The sequence below is a fragment of the Diabrotica undecimpunctata genome, chromosome 2 (genome assembly GCF_040954645.1).
Source record: "Diabrotica undecimpunctata isolate CICGRU chromosome 2, icDiaUnde3, whole genome shotgun sequence".
NCBI lineage: Eukaryota > Metazoa > Arthropoda > Insecta > Coleoptera > Chrysomelidae > Diabrotica > Diabrotica undecimpunctata.
Genome location: NC_092804.1, coordinates 148,831,108 through 148,845,558, shown reverse-complemented (window position 1 = coordinate 148,845,558; position 14,451 = coordinate 148,831,108).

Here is a 14,451-nt window from a genome sequence, read left to right as displayed (position 1 = left end):
TTTTCTATCAGTCATCTTTGGAATGAGTTTAACAAGGCGACTGTAGTAAGACAATACTATGGCAGAGTTACTACCTGCACGCTGGATAATGTTCTCGAACCACTTCTTGAATTATATGAAGTTTTCGACTCTAAGATAGTCGCTAGCTTTTTTAGATATATAAACAAAAACATCATTTTGCAGAAATCCAGTATCGCTGCCAATATGAGCGATAGTTAGACGCTGGCCCTTTTCTGACGGCGCTCGCAATCTTGTTAATAAACCTTCAACAAAGGCTTTTTGTGCATTTGTTATTGTTGTAACTTGACAAATTTTGGCCACTATATGTCCGGCCTTAACTAAAGTCCCGTCGAGTTATTAAATTTTTCGTTTTGTCGCACGATATTTATGAATTGAGCGTAGATAATAACATCGCCATGATATAATTTCCTTCTTATCAGTTAACATGAAATTCCGGCATAGAAATATAGGAATACATGCTTGGCGGAGAAAGGCATGGATAGAGACGACTGAAGAGAAATTCTTGAGGAGGCTAGGATCCACGCAGAGTTGTAATGCCAGAATGATGATGATGAAAAATTTACATATTGTGACATCTGTTGTTTTCGAAATGATTGACTCAATTATATACTTGCACTGGAAAAACATCACATGTATATAAAAAGGTAAAATAAAGAAAGTTGTGTTTTATCATTTCTGAAGATTATCTTAAAAGCAGTTAAAACGTTATTCTTTGCAAGGGTCGAATATGTCTTGAACGAATTCCATCTGTTTGATTTTCGGTACCGTGTCCTAAATTATAGGCCTACCATACACAGTTTTACACCAATATCGGTTAGATCTCTTATCTTGTTAACCACACTGATATTTGTTTTTCTTTAATATTTCTAGTGTAGATAGTAAAATGGAAGAAAAAGATAATTTCAAAAGTAATTTATTAGTTATGTTTTTTTAAACGTTTGATAATTTGTATCCTATGTATTAATTTTATGACATATTTCGTTTCCGATTAAGAGTATTGTACAGCATAATAGCAAAGATTTGTCAACTTTATAATCTCTTTATATTGTTAAATTTTGAAAATTTACAGAACCCAACCTAGATGGAACAAAATGACTCAGCTAGAAAAACGGTCCCTGATAGACCCATTGGTCAGAGAAGAAGAGGAAGACCCAGACCCAGGCCGCCACGCAGGGTTATAAAGCCAGAATGATGATGATGAATCATTTTTGAATGATTTGTGTGGTTGTAAGAAATTGATTCCGTTAAAAGCTTTAATCGTAAGAAGTCACGTATCTATATTTCCGTAATAGTAAGGTAAGATCAGCTAATTACGAAATTCACAGAACGACAAAAGCACTAACAGAGACATAATGATAGATAGACATGTAATGATTAATTCACAATAAAATAATCCAAAACACTAAAAAAAAAAAATATGAAATAACCACGCCACTGGAATTGTAAGATTTTCCAACAGGTGGCCTTGAGGCCTTGAAAGCGCAGTTTTACGCACTGTATACTCTTTATAAGCAAAAAATGACGTTTAATCTTTGTATATTTTGTTTATAATATACTTATTGTTATTACCAAATTTAAGAAAAGTAGTTGTTAGATACTTATATCAACGAGTGTCATGGGAAAATCGTTAGTTCCCTGGTCTATCACTGTGTAGTTAAAGAACCGTTAGAAATTATTTTCATTTAAACCATTTATATTACTTATTACTATAACTGCTACTCACAATTAAGAAATAAATTGCCCTGAATTGACGTACAATTTAGAAAGAATATAATTTCCCGTATCAACTTCCATTACAGTAGGGACAAAGGCAAAGAAAAAGGAACTTCCAGACCAATTACAATAACGCAATGACTTTGAGAAAATTTCCTTTACGATCGAGGTCGTCTTTTCTCTGAAAGTTATTAGGCCGGTTCTCCAGAAATTATGAGACTACTAAAAAAATAATTTTTTTAATAAAAAAGGAGGAAGATCATATTTTATAAGATACGGTATTAAAAAGGGAATATGAAAAAAATAAAGATATATTTAATAAAAGTGTAAATTTAAGATGCAATGACAAATCGATATTTCAATTCTTTACTCTCTCCCTTTTTTCTAAAGTTTCTCCCTTACTGAAGATTGACTAGAATTATAACAAATTACTTTAAATTCGGTGTGTTGTTAAAAATGAGTGTGCAATATATTCCGCACATATCGACCTCCACAATTTCATGGACATCGCAGACCTCAAACGAAGAAGTGCTGCATAGAATAGGCAAGGAAAGAGAACTTTTTAACACAGTAAAAGTTAGAAAAACATCATACCTAGGCCACATACTGAGAAATAATAAGTACCAATATGCCCAACTTATAGTGAAAGGAAAAATCGAGGGAAAGAGAGGCCTAGGAAGGAAAAGACTATCGTGGCTCAGAAACATCCGACAATGGACAGGGCTAAATTTTGAACAGCTAATAAGAACAGCTGAAGATAGAGAAGATTTTAAAATTGTAGTAGCCAACCTCCATTGAGGAGAGGGCACTTTAAGAAGAAGACCTCCACAAAGAATAACATTGTAACTAGCTTTTAAGGTGTTCTTCAGAAATCATAAAAGATTTCACCATTTTTTTTATTTACCTTTTTATATGTACGTGAAATTTCTTCAGTGTAAGTAAGCAAGTAATTATATAAATGTTCAATCCCTCTTATAGAATAAGGCCCACTATTTTTGATTAATGAATAGCTTTTTGAAATATGTAAGTTACAGTTTTTGTTAAAGATATACGATGTTCTTATCCGAAAGGTAAAAATGTTTGTTATACCTAGCATGCATTGATCCATTGACCTTTGAGTGGCTTTGAGTTTCGATATTATCTCTTTCTTTAGTGTCCAAGTTTTGCAGCCGTATGTTATGATTGGTAGTATACACTGATCGAATGATTTTTTCTTCAGGTGGATTGGCATCTTCGATTTGAATATACAGTAAAACCTCCCTTAACCGAAACCTTTTAAACCGAAACATCGTTTAACCGAAACGGCTGAGAGTTTCAATAATTTCGTCAAAAAAAATAAATTTTTATCGTAAAACGTAACAACTCCATTAATTTCACTTACTGATTGATGCCTATTTGTGTAAATAAAAAAAACTAAGAGTTCTAAAAGATATTTCCGAAAAAGCACTTCCATTTTTTTATAGAAGCCAAATAAGGTCATGAATGTCGACCACTTTATTATCAGAATGGTTTGAAAATAAATTCGTTCAGAGTGTAAAATCCTTTTTAAAATTAAAAAACCTTCCCATCAAAGCATTGTTGCTTGTTTACAATACACCAACTCACCCTCAAAATCTACGAAATGGTGACAATTGTCAGATTTTTGCCATCGAATGTCACGAGCTTAATTCAGCCGTTAGACCAGGGGGTAATAGAGACATCCAAGAGACATTATAGAGGAGTATTTTTAAGACATCTGTTATAACAGCAGACGAATAAATCCAAAAGTGTTCCCGAAATTCTCAAATCTTTAACAATGAAACATGTTGTTTATTGGTGTCCTAAGTCGTGGGTCAAGATCAAATTTTCAATTTTGAAAAAATGCTGGAACAAACTGTTTGATGGGATTTTGATTGACGATCCTAAAGAAGAAAATGGTATGGAAACGACAGAAGAAATTAAACCTTTAATAAAAAATTTGCCGGCATGTGACGAAATTAACCAAGAAGAGATGCGTGAGTGGTTAGCAGCCGATGACTCAGAAAGTAAATTCACCGATCAGGACATCAATGATATGGTTCTTCATACAGACAACCTGAGCGTATCAGACGACGAAGATGAGGACCCAACAGACAACAGGCAGCACGAGACCGCCGACGATATTTTCAATGCCTTAGAGGTAAGAATTTTATACAGTAGGCCTAATTAGTTAGGGACACAACTAGGTTCTTAATTTTTGTTGTCATTGTATAAAGTTTTGTCCTTTTCAGATTGTTTTACGTTTCGTCGAACAATCGAATGAGGCAAATCATAACGTTCTGCAAATGAACGATGGAGATATAGCTGCAAAACATCGTTGCCAAATGAAAACAGAAGATTTCTTTAAAAAAGCTTGTTAAACTTGTTCATTTTCCTTGATTTTATTACTTTATTCTGTATTTGATTATTAGAAAACATTAAAAACCACCTCATCGTATTTTTAAATAAGTACCAATACTGTGACCAAGGATACTAGGAAAAACAATGTCATTTTTAACCGAAATTCTTGTTATCCGAAACGGCCTCCCCCCCAATTATTTCGGTTAACGAAGATTTTACTGTAACTGCATTTCTGCTAGTTTCATTCTTCTGTTGATTTCTGGAAGTAAAGAACCAGATTTATGTATTAATTGTCTCAGGTATACATACTCGTCTACTGTCTTAAGTGCAGTGTTGTTTATTATTACATCTTGGACATCCACTAGTTCCTTGTACATGGTTTTTATTTTTGTCAAGTTTATTTTTAGACCAACTTCATGGCTAGCTGCATTTAGGTCGCTTATAAGTTCTTGTAGTTTCGCAGGATTATTAGCAATCAGAACGATGTCGTCTGCAAATCTTAGATGGCTGAGGTATTCTCTATCAATGGATATTCCTTTGTTCTGCCAGTTCATTTTGCTGAATATATTTTCTAGAGTTGCAGTGAAGAGTTTTGGTGATATTGCGTCCCCTTATCGGATGTCTCTGGTAGTGGGAAATTCTGGAGTGTTTTTATAAATTTTTACCTTAGCTCTTGCTTTGCTGTATATATTTGCTAAAGTTTCCATGTACGGTTTGTGAAAACCTTGGTTGGTCAAAGCTTCTAATACTGCCTTGGGAGATATATAATCAAAAGCCTTCTCGAAATATATGAAGGTTAATGCTAACGGTATATCATATTCTTTATCTCTACTTATTAGTTCTCGAAGTGTATGAATATGATCTATGGTACTGAATCCACTTCTGAAGACAGCTTGTTGTCTCGGCTGTGCAACATCTGATGCGTTTGTTAACCTGTGTTAATCTGTTGTTGATGATCTTTGTATATGCATATATATATATATATATATATATATATATATATATATATATTATATATAAGAATATGTAGAGGTAAATATGTTCTTGTATGCATAACTGGTTGCATACCATTAAGACAGGTTTAATAATTAAAAATTAAAACTACCCAATGTGAAAATACTTGAAAATGAATACAACATTAAGAACACCTAATTACGTTTTAGTCATATTGTTTTTTTTTCTGTTCTCTTGTTCTCTATGTATCAGAGTTAAAACACACCATCAAAAGATGTCATGAAATAAACTAAGTTTTAATTACTATCCTTACCAAAATTTTTAGAATGTATTGTCCATTATTATATTTTATATTTGTGTTGATAATGTTGAGTGTAAAAATTTATTGTAAATAATCTCAACGACTAGTAAGTTGCACTGACGAATTGTAATATTTTGTAAATATTTGCACATTTTTTATCTATATTACAGTGTCTTGAAAAAGGAATAAAACAATTCCGAAAGCTTGATAAAAAGTCAAAAGAGTGTTTCTCTAACATCTCGACTAACCTTTTGACTGCAGCCTTAATAAATATTTATTCAAACAATTCTATTATACTAATTCTATTTCATTGCAGTGTTCAAAATAAAAAAAACTGCTTCGAACCAGGTTCCCACTTAGTAATTACTGGTTTAGGTGGCAAAGGGACACTGGGAAGTCTTTCTTTATATATTTGCACCCTCAACGGAGCCTTTGCAAACACTTTTTTCATAAAATTTATAAAATTATTTACCAACGGAAACAGATTTCTTATTTCTTCAGCAATTCTATTTACCCCGTGGGCTACACAAGTGCAATGAATTAAATTAGGATAAAAATTCTTTAAATTAACAGCAGCTTTTAACATATATGCCGCAGCATCTGAAATCATTAAAACTATTTTATTCACTGGTATAGCGTTGGGTAAAAAAAAGTTTGTTAAACTATCTTGTATAAATCGACTTATTGTTAAATTGTTTGTTTTTTCCAATTCTTTAACGACAACTAAATAAGGTTTCCTCGCAAAGTTTTCGTTCAAAATTCCAATCATTAAATTAGCTATATACCTGCCGCATACATCTGTCGTTTCATCCACGATAATATACAAAAAATTGCCCTCTAACTCCCGCTTAGTTTTTGAAATACATTCCACATAACATTTTTCCACAGTATGTTTTCTCAATGTACTCTCGTCCGGTAAGGATTTATTAAGATATTTTAGAAAAAGCATTTAAAACTAGGGTTATTAACTTTATATAGAGGAATGTTGGATACAATCATCATCTGGTATAAATCAAATTTAAATGCGTCTTCCTCCTTTTTTTGAACTGCTTAAACTATCCCGCAGTGATATTTGGGCTAACTTAGAGGAATTTAATTTTTCCAAATTACGTTTATGAAGTGGGGTTCCACAATGCTGGTCAATAAAGTACTTTTTTCTACTTGAAATCTGAGAATTAAAAAAAAAATTAATATTCTAAAACCGCTTTAGAATTTAGTTATGTTGTGGGACGAGAAAAAAAGAGAAAAAAAAACTTACCGATTTGCCGCATGGTTTACAAAATGCTCCATCTCCTTCTAGAGAAAGTTCCGAATAAGGTGCGATCCATAGCCTTAATTTAGATGTCATCTTTTCACACAAATGTCTAAAACGTTTTAAAACGTGTTCTTTGCTTTTTGGTATACGCAACAAAACTAAACTAGGATATAGCAATTTGTGACTAAATATAAAATAAATATAAATATAAAAAATACAGTAACCGACTGTACAACTGATAATAAACTAATAAAGCTTAGGGATTTCCCAATAGTTAACCCTTAAGTCTCGATCAGGTACATTTTCCTAGAAATCTGTTATATAAACAAACCATAGATATTTTATTATTGACCCAAAATTTTATTATAGAATGGTTTAGTAATAGAATAATATCATGGGTAGTACCATGAAATTTTAAAAAAGGCACAAATAGGCGGAATTTACGAAAAAAAGGCAAAAAGTGCAAAAAAATAATTATAATAGGCAAAAAAGGCATTTTGCCTATAATCCGAGCTTGATACATGACAAATCTTAATATATTCAAAACTCTGTCTAATCGTCATTGGGTGCAGACGAAGACTTCTTGCTTCAGATTTATAGATGTCTTAATCGTTCTATCGCTAGCCCTATCTATCAGACTTAAAACTTCCTAATTCTGTACACAACACTGCACTTCAAATCTGCTTTGGAGTCTTCAGGTCGAGACCTGCAGAGAGTTTATACAGAGAAGCTAATGAACTTCCCCTCTGGCTACGTCGCCGGTAACTCCTTTTAAAATATTCGTCTCGAATCTCAGCTAATACCGAAAACCCAGCTTATAAATTATTAAGTAGTGACCTTTTAAATTCTCCTTCTCCTATTAAACTTCAATCTATGCCACAGTATCTTTCACCATATCTGAATAATATCGATCTTTCAGCTCCTACTCCAATATTAATACCTAAACCTCCCAACCTCCCTGGAATAAATTGATAACAGATTTTAATCTCTCGTTAACTTATTATGATAAGCATCAGACAAATCTACAATTTGTAAGGCAAACCTTTAAAGAATTAAGTGCCAACAATAGATTTGACCAAATTTTATACACAGATGCTTCTAACAGTCCTATAGCTGTTAAATGTGCTATAACTTCAAACACAGATTTAATCATATCTTGTGATCTTTCACTCTTCTGCTGCATACATACTGCTAAATTATTCCCTATTCTCCAAGCTACAAACTTCCTATCTCCAGAATATAAAAAAGTAGCAATATGTAAAGACTCTTTAGCATTTATCTATTCTCTCGAAAGTATGTACAAGGTACATCCTTTGGTTTAAGCTATTCAAAACTCTCTTGATAGTTTAATCTGAATGGGAGTATCCATAACCATGATCTGGATTCCGTCTCATGTAGGAATTCCTGGTAACGAACTAGCCAACCTCTTCTCGTCTTCTAATATGGAGACTGAAAACACACAACTACATACAGATTTACAGTAATTCCAAGCTTCGTGATATCCATCCCAGCGTTAAAAAGCTTGAGTTTCCTTCCATGACCCGAAAAACAAAATCTTAATTCGCCAACTTAGAATCGGCCATACAAGACTAACTCATAAACATTTAATGACTTTTCAAGATTCACCTACATGTACACACTGTGGTAATATTCTATCTGTTAAACTTATTCTCGTAGACTGTCCCCACTTTAACAACGAAAGAAAAAAGAATCTCTTAAGTCGAAACCTACAAAATATTCTCAGCTCGCCAGATCAATTCCAAAACCTTACTAATTTTCTCTATGAAGCCAAGCTTTACCAGGAAATTTAGAAAAAGAAACCTAGTTTAGAATTTGATAATTAATAATATTGTACAAATATTTAATGTACTTAATGTATTTCTTTATCGATTGTAATGATACTGTATATTCTTGTAATGTAATGTAATAAAATTGTACCTATGTCAGTGACATACGCTGTCGAGACACGTAAAGCTAAATAAAAAAAAACGTTAATATTATTTTCTATTTTGACTTAAAATGTGATATTTTTTTCCTAGAAAATCTTACCTATACGAATGCAACCATTAAATATTGGAATCAATATTTTCCGTTCATTTTTATGTTTGGTTTTTATTCTAACGTTGTAAAACGTTATTACTTTACTTATCAAGTCTCATTTGCCTCAAAATCATTTGAATCTTTTACACATTTATTTAAATTACAAAAAAAGGTTAAATTCCTAAAAGAGGTCAAAATAACAGCGAAAAATATATTGGTAAAAAAAATCGGACCCTTTTCATCCACTTAAAAAGAAAGAAAAGCTGGCTAATTATATACCATTTTACACCAGCTTCAATTTAACGTGACACGAAATTCCTAATTGTAAAAACTGCGAAACAACACCCTAAAAACATGCTCCTCTTTCTATGGGAATCCATTAAGAACCGTTTAGGGTTTTTGGTTTATGTCTAACGTATGTTTTATAATACTTTTTGCGGTGTTTTAGTTGCTTAAACATTTTCAGAAAGCAATTAATTTTTTAATGTGTTTCGTGTTTATTTAAATACGAAGATGTTTTCACTTTTAATTGCATTTTAGAGTATGTTGTAATAATATAAAGATCAATAAATAAATTATAATAAATGATCGTTCATATTGTTTTGTTATTTATTCTGTCCATTCATAAGCTCTCAAAAATGGGATCTTCCTCAGGGTAAAAACATAGTGGAGAAGCGAGCCGAGTCTAGCTGCGCTTCATTAAATCAGCCATGAGTTTAAGTTGATTCGTATATAGCGAGGCATATCCATTCAGTGTGGGTTAAGGAAAGGAACATCTGTGGTAGACGCAATAAGCAGGATCAATAATAAAATATCTATATGTTGGAACAGATAAATGGTGACTTTCTTCCCCGATATAAGAAATAATTTTAATAGTGCTACCTGGGAAATTATCGTCAGGCTACTGGGCGACTTCGTCACTGCTTCGTCAGGAACTACTTTAGGGATAGATGAATTAACATTGCGAGGGGTAACTCTATGAGGAATGCGACAAGAGGGCCGCAGACCCCCGGGTGTTTTAGTTTGGAATGTTCTGTATAACAAGATTTTGAAGACAGACCTGGGCATTGGTGTACAGGCAATGGCATCTGTGGATGACATAATGGTGCTCGTGGATCACAACGAAAACTACTCAATCATGCATAGAAGGAACCGAGTTCTCAAAAGTATTGACGTGTATGGAAAGCAGAGACCCCATGAGGGCAACCAAAATAAGTAAAGCTTTGATTCCCAACGGTTCAAGGGCCAGAGACCATAAATATAGTTTTTGTCCTGGAGGGAGGATGAATTTTACCTGCCAAAAAAGTGAAGCACTTAGGAGTAGTCCTGGATACGAGGCGAACTTTTCGGGGGCGTATCACCCATCCACCAAATGGTTGAGGAAAGAGCTCAAACCTACAGGAAGGATAAGCGGGAGAAAATAATAGCTATGAATAGCAGCATAACGTAGTGGCAGGAAGAATGGACAAAGGAGAAAAAAGAATCTCTTGAGTCGAAATCTACAAAATATTCTCAGCTCGCCAGATCAATTCCAAAACCTTACTAATTTTTTCTATGAAACCAAGCTGAAACCAAGTGAACAAGAAGACGAAACTGTAGAGCATGTCCTATGTGAATGCCTGGAGTTATCGTTAATACAAGAGTACGCGTTCGGCGAGTCCTGGCCCACACCTGCCCACATAAGAGAGATGTCTCCTGGTGACTTGTCCTCCTTCCTAGAAATGTCAGGATGGACAATGAGCTAAGGGTGACAGCTCCCTGGGAGGATGCACAATGGGTCAATTGTGGCCTAAGTGCTGTGAAATTTAACTCGCCCTCCCTACTCTACAGATACAGATACAGCAGCATAACGTAGTGGCAGGAAGAATGGACAAAGGAGCATAAGGCAGCCGGGACGAGGGTAATAATTTCAAATATCGCAGACTGGATAAAATGCGGTGATATGGATACTAACTACTTTTTCACTCAGTTCTTAACAGGGACCGGCTTCTTTAGGGTCTACCTAGAAAGGATAGGAAAGGTTGCGGATGGAAATTGCACAGACTGTGAAGGGAATGATATGACCGAGCACTGTGTATTTGACTTTGAAGTTTTCAATGAGGACAGTAACAAATTACAAAGGAAGGTAGCTACGGTAAGTGCAAATACCATAGTGCTGGTTGCATTAAGGGGAAATACTGAATACAAGGTGATACTGTAGGCAGTATGTCGAATTGTCAGAAGGTAGGAAATATTAGAGAATAATTTGCAGCAAAAATAAGAGATAGAGTAAAAGAGAGAGAAAGAGAGAGAGAGAAAAAGAGAAAGCGAGGGCAAGAAAGAGGAAGAGAGAGAGCAAGACAAGATGGGCTATTCACGTGATGCACCGATTTGGAGAGAGTGTCTGCACGACCTGTACGATCTTTAGAAAATATACCACCTCCTTCCCATAAAAAAAATTAGAGGCGTCAAGCAGCGCTGCATGCATGGACTTGAATCTTGACGCACCTCTTGTTAAATCTAAAACTCGGCGATTCTTGTGGACGTAGTAGTAAAGTTTATTAGACTGCTTAATGAAATTATTGTATTTCGTTCTATGAGGTTGTATAATATTTAAAATATATTTAAATGCACTATATTCCATCCTTGTATATTAAAAAAATACTTATTTAACTGAGGAAATAAATGGTAATATTCATCGATATGGGTTTAAGCCACAACTGGTTGTAATTAAAATTAATTACATATTTAAATAACGTCGACGTTTTGATTTTCACTCCGGAAATGTTTTCAAAAAAGATTGTGTCAAAACATTACAGAAAAATGTATAAACAACAAGTATTTAGTGGGTTATAATTTTAACATTGATGGTTGACTTACTTGGCTTCGATTTTGTGAGCAATAAACTTCTTTTTCCAACAAAACACTGAGGGTGGTGGTTTTACCATCGGAATATAAAATTCTGCGTGTTTTGTGTGCTATATTGTATTTTTGAAGCCAAGCATCTATACTGGAGATTTATTACTTTTTTTCTCTACAGTAAAGTGCTTAGAGGAACGTCACGAAACTAGAACCACAAAATTTTGTCGTCACGGGTAGCGTCATAGAATAGCAGTTCTTGACATCGATTCACTACTCTCGATCAATTCGTTTCTGGTCACCATGTATTTACTCTAAGCAGGTTTAAACTAAAAACTGCATAAAAAATAACAGAGTATGGACTAATAATATAGACATTAAATGAGAAGTAATACATTAAAAGAATATCTGTCACTAAATGATTCGATTCGTTAGGATTCGATTGTCAAAATTTAATAAAAGTCAAAAATGCTGAACAAGCTAAATTTTGCCAAGTATATTAATTTTGAGACTCCAAAAAAGATGCAAAATAGTATATCACTTTTACTACCAGGCTTCCCCCTAAAACCTCCCTCGTAAAGGGGTAAAAACCCAAAAAAATCGATTTACCAAAAACCTGTTTGCTGTAGAAAATAGGTTGATGATTTTTGTCGATAGGACACTTAAATCAAAAGAAAAGATATTGAATTTTTACCGTTGAGCTGCTACAAATTTTATTGAACATTGATTTCGCGCTCGTAACTGACATTCAAAATCGACTGTCTTTTAAGTGTTGTTTATGAGAGAACGGTTCATTTTACACAAAAAGTGCTAATAAATATCTATGTTTAAAATTATCGCAGCCACATTTTTTATTTTACCCACATATTACTGAAACTATTTTTTTAAATTTTATCTATACTTAAAGGAAATGCATCTTATTTAACGACAAAAAATACTAAAATAATAACTTTTGCATTAGCTGTCAAAATATGTCATGTTCTTTTAAAAGAACAGCAGTAAGAAGCAGTATATACTAGAAAGTAAAACTTTATTAATACAAAAATAATTACAAAGTATGAAAATCCTTAAAACATTGTTTAGGGTGTAATAGTATTTTGCATTTTTCGTACAAAAAATGAATCTTTTTCTTGTCCGCAATGAGATTGTTTTTCTTGATAAACAATTAAATGGTTCATACCATCATATCTTGAATGTAAGACCGTGTTGAGATTCTGTCTTGTTGGGATGCGTTTGGTGTCTTTTTTGTAGGTTTCCAGAAGGTTGCAAGCTATTTGCCTTCTAAATTTAAGCTGATCAAGGCTTCCTCCATCTTTTCGGTCCAACTGACACGCGTTTGGAGTAGCCATGTCAATTCCATGTACTATTAGCGGAAAGCACCATTTTTTCCCCACTTATAGTGATCCGGTAAAGGCTAATGTTTTGGTCACAGCGGTCTACGCCACCCATAAAAGAATTTAATTGCTTTATCATATTTGGTTGAGAAACAAAAATGTGTCTCTTCTTCTTCTGATGGGAAAACCGTTTGACTAGGTGATGTGGTTTGACTGCAAAAAAGTTAGATGCGAGTGTAACGACTCTATTATCATGCCAACGACAAACCACAATGCCTGTGTTTTTATCTAATCTACAAACGTATGTTCCTCTTTCCCCTTTTTTTTTCATAGCTCTTAGAGCGAATAAGAGGCATTTTAGTGTTCTATTATTCCTTATTGTACATGCACCAAAAATACCTCTGATTTTACCATGCATTTCGTAGATGCATGGATGGGAAGAAGTTATCAAGAAAAAGGTGGAATCTCGTTTTTGGCTAGCGTGATTGAAGCACATCTGCATAAGACAAAACAAACGAACAAAGACCCAAGTTTTTGTATGAGGCTGGTATTTGCACTGAGTTGTCTTGATACGGTGTAAACCATACAATATGACCTATACGGAAAGTACCCATCCAAAGCTTATAACCCCAACGAAATAAATTGTTTCGTAGGGTGCCTTCCCAAATATGGTACCATAGCTTCATCTAGGCTATGTTCTTGTTCGAAAAGAGCGTGATTTAAAAAAAATTTATTCAATGCATCATATAAAGGCCGTAATTTCGCAAACTTGCCTGTTTTGTCCAAACTATTATTATCACACACATGAAGAATTGTCATTATATGGGAAAATCTATGTCTCGATAGAGATCCAGCAACTTTTTCATTCTGACTATCATCACGATTTTCCCAATACATATACCTTTTGGTAACACCACGTAGCCACTCAAAATAAGCACACCCACAAAACACCTAATTTTATTTTCTGTAACATCACTAGTCAAGTTTTTTTGTGCCGCGTATGTATTTGTATATGTTGTTATCATATTGAATAGGTTGTCGTCAAAAAATGACCTGAAGAGCTGTAATGGCGTGCCATTTTGTTTAGGTCCGATTTCTGGTATCCACTAAACATTTTAAGGATGCTGGTACAGTACAATCACCTATAAGCCATTGTGCAGATCCTAGTTTTTTGAGAATAATTGAAGATTTTGTTTTTTCTTTGCGTAGTGTGGCAAGAGGTACGTCGTCGTCGTCAGAATCCGACTCTTTTTCACTCCGATCGTGATTCTCGAAAATAACCTCCACGTAATTTCTCAGCATACTTCCTGGTAAATGGTTTATCGTTGTGACATTCTCATCTTCTGAATCGAAATCTATTAAACGAGTATTAATTTGCATTGTCTGGAGGAAAAATAATTATACCATCAGGAGGCGTTGGAATCTCATCTGTCTCAAGTTCTGCAATTAACTCTTCTTAAAAAATAACCATTTTGTAGTGCTTATTACTACTGTCTTTTTAAGTGAACAAAACAAAAATGGCCGTACACAAAACAAAACAAAAGAATGCTATGCCGGTACGTAAACAAACTTTTAAAGCGAGCAACTGATGAAATATCTTGATCGATATGTTTGGCAGTAAACGTCACAGGCGCCAT